The sequence below is a fragment of the Sarcophilus harrisii genome, chromosome 1, assembly GCF_902635505.1.
Source record: "Sarcophilus harrisii chromosome 1, mSarHar1.11, whole genome shotgun sequence".
Taxonomy (NCBI): Eukaryota; Metazoa; Chordata; class Mammalia; order Dasyuromorphia; family Dasyuridae; genus Sarcophilus; species Sarcophilus harrisii.
Window position 1 is genome coordinate 559,232,687 of NC_045426.1, and position 12,110 is coordinate 559,244,796.

Below are 12,110 nucleotides of genomic sequence, written 5' to 3' on the forward strand. Positions count from 1 at the left end.
TCAAAGGATGTATTATTTGTGCCTTTTTATATTTCTTTGTAATACATCTGTGCCTTAGGACATAGTTAATTTATGTAAAAGTTCCATATGATGCTGAGAAATATGGATATTCTTTTGCTATTCTATTTAGATGCTGTATTTTAACTTTAATTTCTCCAGAAATTGTTCAGTTTCACATATTTCCTCCCACTCCTTTTATCTGTTAACACTTATCCAAAATGAAAGGTTGTTGAAATTTCTTGTCACCATTGTATTACTGTCTTTATATTCTTGTAGCTTAGTTATTTTCTTTATAAATTTGGATTCTAAGGCATTTAGCACTTATGTTTATTATTGATATTAGCTTGTGGTTTATGATTTTTTTCAGCATACTAGTTTTCTGGTTTATCCCTTTTTGCATTTTGAATATTTTTGCTTTGTCTGATAATCCTGCTTTTGTGAAAGCAGTCTGTGTGTAATAAATTTTTTTCTAGCCTTTTATTTTGTGTGCTTTTATTTTTAAAGTATTTCTTGTAACAAATTAACTGTTGCTTCTTTATTAGATTGTTGTTTAATCCATTTCCATTTAAAGTTATTAGTGAGCTTTATATTTCCCTCCATTTGTCTATACGTTTTTCAGTTATTATTTTTTCCTCACCTCCTGTGAGCAAAGTATTGTTTCTTTACTTTCTCTTATTCTTTTGTTTTTTAAGATCTTCCCCTCACCCCCTCATCACTTTTTCTTGTTTGTTATGCTTTTTCTAGGGGGGATTTTGCTTATTAATTGTACTTTATCTCCAGCTTTTACTTGGTAATATAACTCTTGCCCCAATTCCTCTTTTTACCCTCTCAGGTAAATAGCCTCTCCTTCAACTTCTATTTATTACTTGATACAATTTGCTTTTCTGCATCTCTTTCCAAGGATTACTCTCATTCTTTTCTTTTCTTTTCTTTTTATTATTATAGTAACTTTTTATTGACAGAACCCATGCCAGGGTAATTTTTTTTACATTATCCCTTGCACTCACTTCTGTTCGATTTTTCCTCCCACCCTCCACCCCCCTAGATGGCAAGCAGTCCTATATATGTTGAATATGTCCTAGTATATCCTAGACACAATGTTGTGCAGATCCAAACAGTTTTCTTGTTGCACAGGGAGAATTGGATTCAGAAGGTAGAAATAACCGGGAAGAAAAACAAAATGCAAACAGTTTACATTCATTTCCCAGTGTTTTTCCTTTAGGTTAGCTACTTCTGTCCATCATTGATCAATTGAAACTGAATTAGGTCTCTTTGTCAAAGAAATCCACTTCCATCAGATTACATCTTCATACAGTATCGTTGATGACGTATATAATGATCTCTTGGTTCTGCTCATTTCACTTAGCATCAGTTCATGTAAGTCTCTCCAAGCTTCTCTGTATTCATCTTGCTGGTCATTTCTTACAGAACAATAATATTCCATAACATTCATATACCACATTTGCCAACCATTCTCAATTGATGGCATCCACTCAGTTTCCAGCTTCTAGCCACTACAAACAGGGCTGCCACAAACATTTTGGCACATACTGGTCCCTTTCCCTTCTTTAGTATCTCCTTAGGGTATAAGCCCAGTAGTAGCACTGCTGGGTCAAAGGTATGACAGTTTGATAACTTTTGGGTATAATTCAGATTGCTCTCCAGAATGGTTGGATTTGTTCAAACTCCACCAACAATGCATCAATGTCCCAGTTTTCCCATCCCTCCAACAATCATCATTATTTTTTCCTGTCATCTTAGCTCAATCTGACAGGTGTGTAGTAGTATCTCAGAGTTGTCTTAATTTGCATTTCTCTGATTAATAATGATTTGGGACACTCTTTCCTATGAGTAGTATATTTCAATTTCATCATCTGAAATAGTCTGTTCATATCTTTGACCATTTATCAATGGGAGAATGGCTTGATTTCTTATAAATTAGAGTCAGGTCTCTCTCTATATTTTTGGAAATGAGGCCTTTATCAGAACCTTTAACTGTGAAGATGTTTTCCCAGTTTGTTGCTTCCCTTCTAATCTTATTTACATTAGTTTTGTTTGTACAAAAGCTTTTTAATTTGATGTAATCAAAATTTTCTATTTTGTGATCAATAATGATCTCTACTTCATCTTTAGTCACAAATTTCTTCCTCCTCCACAAGTCTGAGAGATAAACTATCCTATGTTCCTCCAATTTATTTATAGTCTCGTTCGTTATGTCTAAATCATGGACCCATTTTGATCTTATCTTGGTATACGGTTTTAAGTGTGGGTCCATGCCTAATTTCTGCCATACTAATTTCCAGTTATCCCAACAGTTTTTGTCAAATAATGAGTTCTTATCCCAAAAGTGAGGATCGTTGGGTTTATCAAACACTAAATTGCTATAGTTGACTATTCTGTCTTGTGAACCTAACCTGTTCCACTGATCAACTAATCTATTTCTTAGCCAATACCAAATGGTTTTGGTGACTGCTGCTTTATAATATAGTTTTAGATCAGGTACAGCTAGGCCACCTTCATTTGATTTTTTTTCATTAATTCTTTTGAGATTCTTGACCTTTTATTATTCCATATGAATTTTGTTTTTTTTTTCTAGATCATTAAAATATTTTCTTGGAAGTCTGATTGGTATAGCACTAAATAAATAGATTAGTTTAGGGAGTATTGTCTTCTTTATTATATTTGCTCGACCTATCCAGGAGCACTGATATTTTCAATTGTTTAAGTCTGACTTTATTTGTGTGGAAAGTTTTTGTATTTACTCATATAATTCTGACTTTCCTTTGTAGATAGATTCCCAAATATTTTATGCTGTCGACAGTTATTCTGAATGGAATTTCTCTTTGTATCTCTTGCTGTTGGATTTTGTTGGTGATGTATAAAAATGCTGAGGATTTATGGGGATTTATTTTATAACCTGCAATTTTGCTAAAGTTATGTATTATTTCTAATAGCTTTTTCATAGAATCTCTAGGGTTGTCTAAGTATACCATCATATCATCTGCAAAGAGTGATAGTTTGGTTTCTTCACTGCCTATTCTGATTCCTTTAATCTCTTTCTCAACTCTTATTGCCGAGGCTGGTGTTTCTAATACAATATTGAATAATAATGGTGACAGTGGGCAACCTTGCTTCACTCCAGATCTTACTGGGAAAGATTCCAGTTTTTCCCCATTGCATATGATGCTTACTGATGGTTTTAAATATATGCTCCTGACTATTTTAAGAAAAAGTCCATTTATTCCTATACTCTCAAGTGTTTTTTATTAGGAATGGATGTTGGATTTTATCAAATGCTTTTTCTGCATCTATTGAGATGATCATATGGTTTTTGTTAGTTTGCTTATTGATATAGTCAATTATGCTAATAGTTTTCCTAATATTGAACCAGCCCTGCATTCCTGGTATAAATCCTACTTGATCATAGTGTATTATCCTGTGGATGATTTTCTGTAATCTTTTTGCTAATATTTTATTTAAGATTTTAGCATCGATATTCATTAGAGAGATTGGTCTATAATTTTCTTTCTGTTTTCAGCCTACCTGGTTTAGGTATCAGTACCATGTCTTGTGTAAAGTAAAAGGGAGTTTGGTAGGACTCCTTCAGTCCCTATTTTTTCAAATAGTTTATATAGCATTGGGGTTAATTGTTCTTTAAATGTTTGGTAGAATTCACATGTAAATCCATCTGGTCCTGGGGATTTTTTCTTAGGGAGCTGGTTAATAGCTTGTTCTATTTCTTTTTCTAAGATGGGACTGTTTAGGATATTTACTTCTTCCTCTGTTAATCTGGGCAAGCTATATTTTACTCTCATTCTTTTCATTATCTACCTTCTGTTGAATAAGGACCTCCTTTATAATCATCAGGTCTCTCTATTTTGTCTTCTTTATGCTATCAAAACTTCTAAATTATCCATTCTAGACTCTTACCCCTGGGTAGTTTCTGCCGCTGCCTTGGAGATCTTGCCTTACGGATCCCCCTTTTTAACTGCGACTCAGTACCACAACAAAGCCAATTATTGTAGGTGTCATAGGAGGGTCCCTTATCCACCACGGCCTGTCTAAACTCCCACTGATCTATATGCATCTTGCTTGTCTTTTCTCACCCCCAGGTGTTTCAAAATCTCCTCTTTGGATCCACACTCCCTCATTCCTCCAAGAGCTAGTTGCCTGGCATTGGACAAGCAGTCTTTTCAAGCACCAACTATCCTAGATCACACTCAGCGCTAAGTCTCCCTCCTCCCTTTAAAGACCATCTCTCTTCACCCACAGGAACATTTGTCGGGGGAATCCCCTCCCACCATCATAGCAAAACCTCATTCCTTTTTCTGATTTATTCAATCTCTCCTCCCCTTCCCCCCCCGCCCCCAATAAGTTCTTTTTAAAAAATCACGGGGTCAAATTTCCCTTATTACTAGTCCTAGATTTGACCTTGGCACATCACGTGTCTTTCCCTTCTGTCCACCCCTTCCCCATTTCCCATATAATGTGTCCTCACATGTTATTAATGCAGTCTAAATGTACATTTAGAAAGATGTTTATTATTGGTCTTTTTGCTGACACTGCTGCAAATGGTGTCTTTGGCTGCAGCATCTATTCACTTCTTCTGTATTTCTGTTATTTGGGGTTATATTGGGGTTGTTTCAATGGTTCTTTATTATTGAATGTCCATTTTTGTTCACATCAGTGCAGGTATGTCACCCTGGATGGCTTAATGAGCTTTATTTCTACTTGAAACACATTCCATTCTTTCATACATTTTCTGGTAGGTACAGAATAGTTTTTTCATTATTCAAATTTCCTTTCCTTTGTATTTGAAAATCTGTCTTTTGATCACTTGTAGAACTTGTTTCTGAATTAAATTGTTAAACTTAACCACTACGTATCTCAAAATTGCATGTCTTGTATCCATGAATTTTTCTTCTGGAGTTGGTCAGTGAATTCTTTCAAATGAAATCTCATTTTCTATGTTTATGAGTCCTGGCAAGTTCTCTTCTGTTATTCCCTGCATTATGGTGCATTTTTGTCCTGTTGTGCTTTTCTGGGAGAGCTGTGATCCTTAGGTTTTCTCTACACATCCTGTCTTCAAGACCAGTATGTTTTTGTGGTGTTCTCTTCTTTAAAATATAATGGTTCTCTCTGGGAACAGGTTTCTTGGGGAGGTTTCTTGAGGCAGCCTTAGTTTTGGTTCAGAGGAATAATCACTCCAAATGCAGCCAGGTGTTAAAAGTTCAGATCTTTTATTGATTCCTCCAAAATAGCCTGGTTAGTTTTCTTGGTGGCCTATCTCTCTGCTTGGTTCCAAGAGTTCTTTGCCTCTGCTTTCTTCAGCCTCTGGTGGAAGATGGAATGAATCTGTCTCCACCTCCGTGAGCTGGCTTGTGGGCTTCCTCCCAGAGACCTCCTGTGTCTGTCCCAGAGTGCCCCTGTGTCTTTCCCAGAGTGCTCTATGGCCCCAAGAGCTTCTTACTTATGTGAGTTCTCTAAAGGTGCGAACGAGCATAGTTTCTATCAGTTCCACTTAGTACCTTGTTTCAAGTTCTGGCCCATAACATCTCCTTGTAGGATCAGATCAATCATACTGAACCATGCTAAATTAGATAATTATTGTCTCTATCAACTCTAATGAGTTAACACTTTGTAAGGATTCCAACAGTTTTGCTTTGCATAGTGAGCATATTTTTATTGTTTTTTCCTTTCTTCTAAATTATTTTTCATTTGCCCAATTTATTGTTCTTTCGTTTCTTTGGTGAGACTTGCTATTGCAGATTCCAGTTTTTATATTCTGCCCATTATTTTTGCTCTGCAAATTTTCATAATTTTTCTTTTTCTTTTGAAACTTCTCAAAACAGTGTTTTGTGGCTGCATGTTCTCCATTACACAGAATTGTGTACCATCAAGTTTCAGATCATATTTATTTTGCAATATTTGTAGATGCCTGAATTTGTTTACCATGTCTGGATGCCATAGTTCCTTTTGATTGTTAATGTTTCCCCTGTTAATTTATTTGCTCATGTTCAAGGTCTTTGAATTTTTTTCTTCCTGAGATCATTGATAATTTAAGTCTTTTTTCCCCCTCCTCCTTCTGATTTTCTCCTATTTGCTTTCTGACTCCCTTTATTCTAGTGCTGGTTTCCTAGGGGTTGGAGCTCAAAATATTTCATCTTCCTGTATGTTAAAGCAGTTCAGAGTTTTGTAGCACTGGTGCTACAGGGTTTTGGGTGCCAGCAGGTTATTACTCCATTCTGTTTTCATCGCAAAAGCAAACTTCCATAGTTGGCTCTGGAGTCTTCATGGCACTGGAAAGAGGGAGGGGGATAGATTGCGAAGTTGGGTCGAGTTATAAATTTCTACCCATTTGTCAAGTTCTTGGGTCTGTCGGTATAGAGTTGCTGCCCATAGTATAGGAGTGTGAAATAAGCTCAGAGTTGTTAAATGTTAATTCATTACAAAACAAACACAAACAAAAAACCCTTTTGTTTGGATTGTGGTTATCCTAGACTACAGAGACAGTTGAAATTGCATTACATAATTATTGCTTTGGAGAGTTTGAGATCATGGGGATTAGACAGAATGTTGAGCTTGAGATCATAGGTATTAGAGAAAATGTCTGATCATATTCCTCTTTTTCCAAATGGCTCTTTTCTTGCTTCATGCAAACATGATTACGTCTAGTCCCTCCTTAAAATAAACAAACAAAAAACAACCTTCACAGGAACTACACATTCCTGCTATCTTTTATCATTTTGTTTATCTTTCCCCCCTTTTTTTATTAAACTTTAAGAAGCCATCTATACTGATTGCTTCCAGTTTTCCTTCCTCTCCCTTCTAAAACTTCTGCAACTTACTTTCTGACCTCATCATTCAACTAAAATTATTCTATCCTAAGTCACTGATGACCTATTAACTGTCAACTCAAATGTTCTTTTCTCAATCCTTATCTTTCTTGACTATTCTGAAGCCTTTTAAAAAGTTAATTATTCTCTCATAGATATTTTCTCCTCCCTAATTCACTGTGACAGTATTTTCTCCTGGATATCTTTTTAACTCTGACCATATATCATTGCCTCTTGCCGTAATTTTTTTTGTCCAGATCAAGCCAAAAATCATAGTTGTCCCACAGGGATCTCTTCTGGCCATCTCTCCTCCAACTATATTAGCTCACTTGATCTCAGGGATATTATTTGCCTGTGATTCTCAGGCTTATATATATCCAGCACTAACCTCTCTTCTGAAATCTTTCCTTCCTTATTATCTAAGTGTTCTTTCTAAAACAAGAGGACACATATACCATCTTCTCTTGCACAGGAAACTTCAGAATTTCAATTGGGGAAATTTCAAGGGGGGAAAAAAAGAGGAAGACATGAAGAAAGGGAGGAAGGAAAAAAGGAAGAGAGGGAAGGAGGAAGGAAGAGAGAAAGGAAGATTAGGGTAGAATATCTCACCCTGACCATTTGTTGACTTTGTTGCTCCTGAATAATTCATGTAAGTTTGTTTGGAGACGAATGTTGGCAGAGTTAAGGTAGACTGCTGTTTATACTCTGCCATCTAGGCTCCACTCCACCAATTATATACTTTATGAAATTTATACACATACACACACACACACACAAACACATGGGTGGAAATTAAATTATCAGATTTTACATTCAATAAAGAGTAATAGAAATGTGAATAGTGGGGTGATATGATCAGATTTCTGCTTTAGAAATATCAATTTGGCAGCTGCATGTTACATTGATTAGAATCTGGAGGTTTGAGGCAGGGAGACAAACCATAGTGAGAAATGATCAGTATTTGAACAAGGGGGTGAGTGAAGAGAATAATAAATAGGATATGTTGTGAAGGTAGAAAATATAAAGACTTGGCAACTGATGAGTGTTGAGGTGAGTGATGATGGTAAAACAAAGTTGAAAAAAATCTGACTAATTGGATGATGGTGCTCTCAGGAGAAATAAAGGTAAGAATATTTACTATGTAGTGGTCTACCTGCCATCTTGGGGAGAGGGTGAGGGGAAGGAGGGGAAAAATTGGAACAAAAAGTTTTGCAAGGGTCAATGCTGAAAAATTACCCATGCATATATCTTGTAAATAAAAAGCTATAATAATAATAATAAAGAAATAAAGGTAAGAAACAGGGTGAATTTTTTTTAGCACTAGCTAATGTAGTGGGATCTGCTATATGCCAGCAAACTTGGAAAACTCAGAGTGGTCAATAAATGGGAAAAGATTTTCTAAAGGAGGTTACCGTGAACGAATCTTCAAATTGCCCAATAATTATACTCATTTCCAATGCTAACAAAATTATACAACCTAGACTTCAGCATTATGTGAATTGAAAATTACCAGAACAAGCTGGTTTTTAAAGAAGCAGAAGAACTAGAGACCAAATTGCCAAACTTTGCTAGATCATGGAGAAAGCAGTGAAGTTCTATAAAAAAATTTTCTCTTCATTTATAATAAAGCCTTTGTGTGGATGACAAGAAAATATGGCAATTCCACAAGGGTATGAGAGTGCTAAATCATCTTATTTGTTTCCTGAGGAAACTGTACAGGGTCAAACATGAAACATGTGATTGATCTGAGATTGAAAATAAAGTACAAGGCTGTATATTGTCACCTTATTTAATTAACATATATATAGGCTAGATGAATCAAATGCTGGAATTAAGATTGCTGGGAGAAATATCAACAATCTTAGATATGCAGATAACAACTCTAATGACAGAAAGAGGAGAATCAAGAAACCTCTTGATAAAACTGTTTTAAATTTAAAAAATTAAAGGCAACCGAACTCATTACTTCCTGAGAAACAGAAGAATTAGAAATGGAAGTAGTGTCAGATTTTATCTTCTTGGGCTCAAAGATCACTTCCCCTAAGTAGTAATGTATGACTTTGAGAGTAAGCCTAAAAGGAAAGTTGATCACTACAGAATCAATGCTTTTGAAATGTAGTACTATAAAGACTTTTGAAAATCCCTTGCATAGTAGGGAGATCTAATCAGTCAATACTTAAAAAAGATCTACTACTACTAGAAGAAGCTCAAGATACTTTGAAATACTTTGACCACATAATGAGAAGACTGGACTCATTGGAAAAGAGCCTGATTCAAGACTGATAGGAAAAGAAGGGGACAGCAGATGAGCTGGATGTCATGGAAACAGTAAATGAACCTGGACAGACAGAGATAGTGAAGAACAGAAAGAATGGTCTGGTATTGTATTGTCCATGGAGGCAGAGGAATTCAAGAATTTACTTGCTCAAAGTCACACGATTGTATATAAGCGGTATTTTAGGTACGGGTCTTCAATTCTTTCTACAAACTGCATGCTTGTTTTATGTTTATAATACTTATGTGTCAAATGAATAGGGAGAAATGTTTTCCTTTCGAAGGAAGGAATTTTGATTATATGTATCTGAACAAAAGTCTGTACAAACAAGTGGCTGTTCACACTTTCTCAGGGGAACAGGAATGCCACCAACAGAGGAAGGAGAAACTAGGTCTGGGAACTAATCTCCAAACTAGAATAATGGCTTTGAAGTTCTAACACACATTGTCCAAAGATGCATTATTCTTGGCATGTAAAGCAAAATAAAAACTGACTAGTCTTGTATTTATCGTCAATTATCATTGCCAAATCCGATCTACTCCCTCCTTTTGAAAATCTTTTCCTTAACATTGTTTCTCATCTCTCTCACCATCCCTCTTCCCAAACTTTTAGCTTCTGGAAACTTTTTTCTTAGCATTGCTCAACAGTCTCAGTTCCTTCTGAGATTTAGACGACACTCCATAGAATGAACCATACCTGTTTCATTAGTTACTACATAGTCTTCTTCCCTTTAACTGTATTCCCCTAAGTCTTCTATCATTTTCTTCCCAGAAACCACCAATATCCTGGCCAATACCAAAGGATAAATACAATTTCCTCTTGTTGGTTCCTCCACCTTTTAAAGGATGACATTATCATGGCAAGTCAGGAAACAGGTTTCAGCAACTGTCCAAATGAAGTTCCACATTGCTATCCTAGCATGTCTATGCTAGGTTGATGACCTAATTCCTGAATTCCAAAACCATTTCCTTTCTTAAAGATCCATTTCAGGAGGCCTTTTCTGGTTTCTGCAGCTACTGATTTTCTCCCGAGAAGGTTGCCTTATTTTGTCTGTCTTATACACATATATTTCTCAATGAATCCCAATACATTTTCTAGTTCTATGATCTTTTGTGACGGTATCTTTATCCTCAATTTGAGCACATCTTGGTGAGACAACCAAATAATGTAGGTATGTGATGAAACCAAATACTTCTTCACAGGACATGAGTCATTCTATCACTTGCCTGCAACTTTGTGCTCCAGTTTCATTTCTTGAAAGATCTAGAAAGATCAGATATGGTTCAGTTCTCATAGCAACATTGACTGTTAAGACATTAAATAGACCAACAGTTAAATTAATGCTTAAAGGTAATCAGCCCCTTGATAAAGAGAACGTCCTCAAAAAGGACTTGTTTTTTTAAAAAAATCTGTTTTCTCTGTAACTTACAGTACAAAATCATGCCAATTTCTATTACTAACAAGAAAATATTGGCTCTAGCTTTGTCAAATTAAATTGGTAGGCAGGTTACATTTCTGCTGAGTGCTAAGCCAAATGCTTCCTTGAGAGGAATGCAATTGTGATACCTGTTAATGCTAGTAGTCAGAAGGAAGAAAAACAATTCAGTAAATATCATGAGCAAAATCGTTTCATAGTAGCACTAATAAAAAGTGAGGGATTTTACGCTGGAGTAAGCATTAACAACTAGCCAAGATAGATTTTGATTTCAGGCTAAGACTCTGCTAAGTATCTGGGGCTTCAGTTTACTTCCCTTTTCTCCCTGGAACATTTTTTTCTAGTTTAGAAAGAGTAAGGGAAAAGATAGATAATAATTTTGAAGTTCTCAATTGTATTGCTTTCCAAATACCTTCCTAATTTACATAACTATTACTTGTAATCTCACTTTAAAACAGTATCTATACCCCATTCCTGCTCCAGCCCTACCTTTCTCTCTGTGGAATATTAGAAAGCAAACAAAACATCTAGTACAAATGTCATTTTTTGTTAAACTTTGAAGAGCCTTAGAGATGAGTTAGTTTAACCCTTTCATTTTACAAATGAAGAAACTGAAGATTGTGGAAGTTTCTTTCTCAAGATCACATAATAGCAGGCTTGGGACTACATATTTCTTTCAGTTAAACATCATGTTACCTCTCAAACATAAAAGACTGCTTCTAAGAGTTGAAAAAAATTGAACCCTGAGACAAAAGGCCATACAGGGACAGTAATTGCAAGAACCTGATCATGTCAGTGATTCCTAGCAGAGAATGATGTGTTGTTTATTGTTTTAGAGGACCAATAACATCACAAAATGTCTTGTAAGTGAACTGGATGTGAGGAGCAGTTACACAGTCTATCAGTCTCATTGTCTCTTCCAGTCACTGAAGTTGAGCAGCAAAACAAGATGCCTGGCTTAGGACGCAGTGGATGACTTGGCATCTTCCCTGAGTGCCCAAGCTGTAAGAGCTTCACAGACCCTGCTTCATATGCCTGCATGGAATGGACAGCAAGGCTGAAACCTGTCTGCCAAGGCACTGGGGTGAGTTACTGCACATGCTAAAGCTTCTTGGAGTTAAGTGAGGATTAGATGAAAAGTCAACCCCAAAGGGGGCTGAGAAATTTTGGTAATGATGGACTGACAAAACAAAAAAACAGCTGATGAAGAATGGAGGCAGGCAGTTAAATTACCTGGAAGACCTACCACCAATATTAAAAACTGTATATCTAATAACTGAATATATATTTGATGATTTCAGTAGAAAACTGCCTAAACTTCTAGCTAATTATTATGCTAATGTATGGAAATGTGCATGAAACAAAGAAAACATAGATAAATGCAGTCACAAGAAGGAAAAAAAAAATCTTACCATACCTAAGGGATAAAAGCATTGCATATTGAATAATTGGAAGTTTGGGGGCAAAAGAAAAGGAAGAGGAGTGACAAATGATACATACAAAACTGGAAAATTTCTCAGTAATAATTATATTTTCCTCTTAGTCCTGTAGCCTTTACTATGAA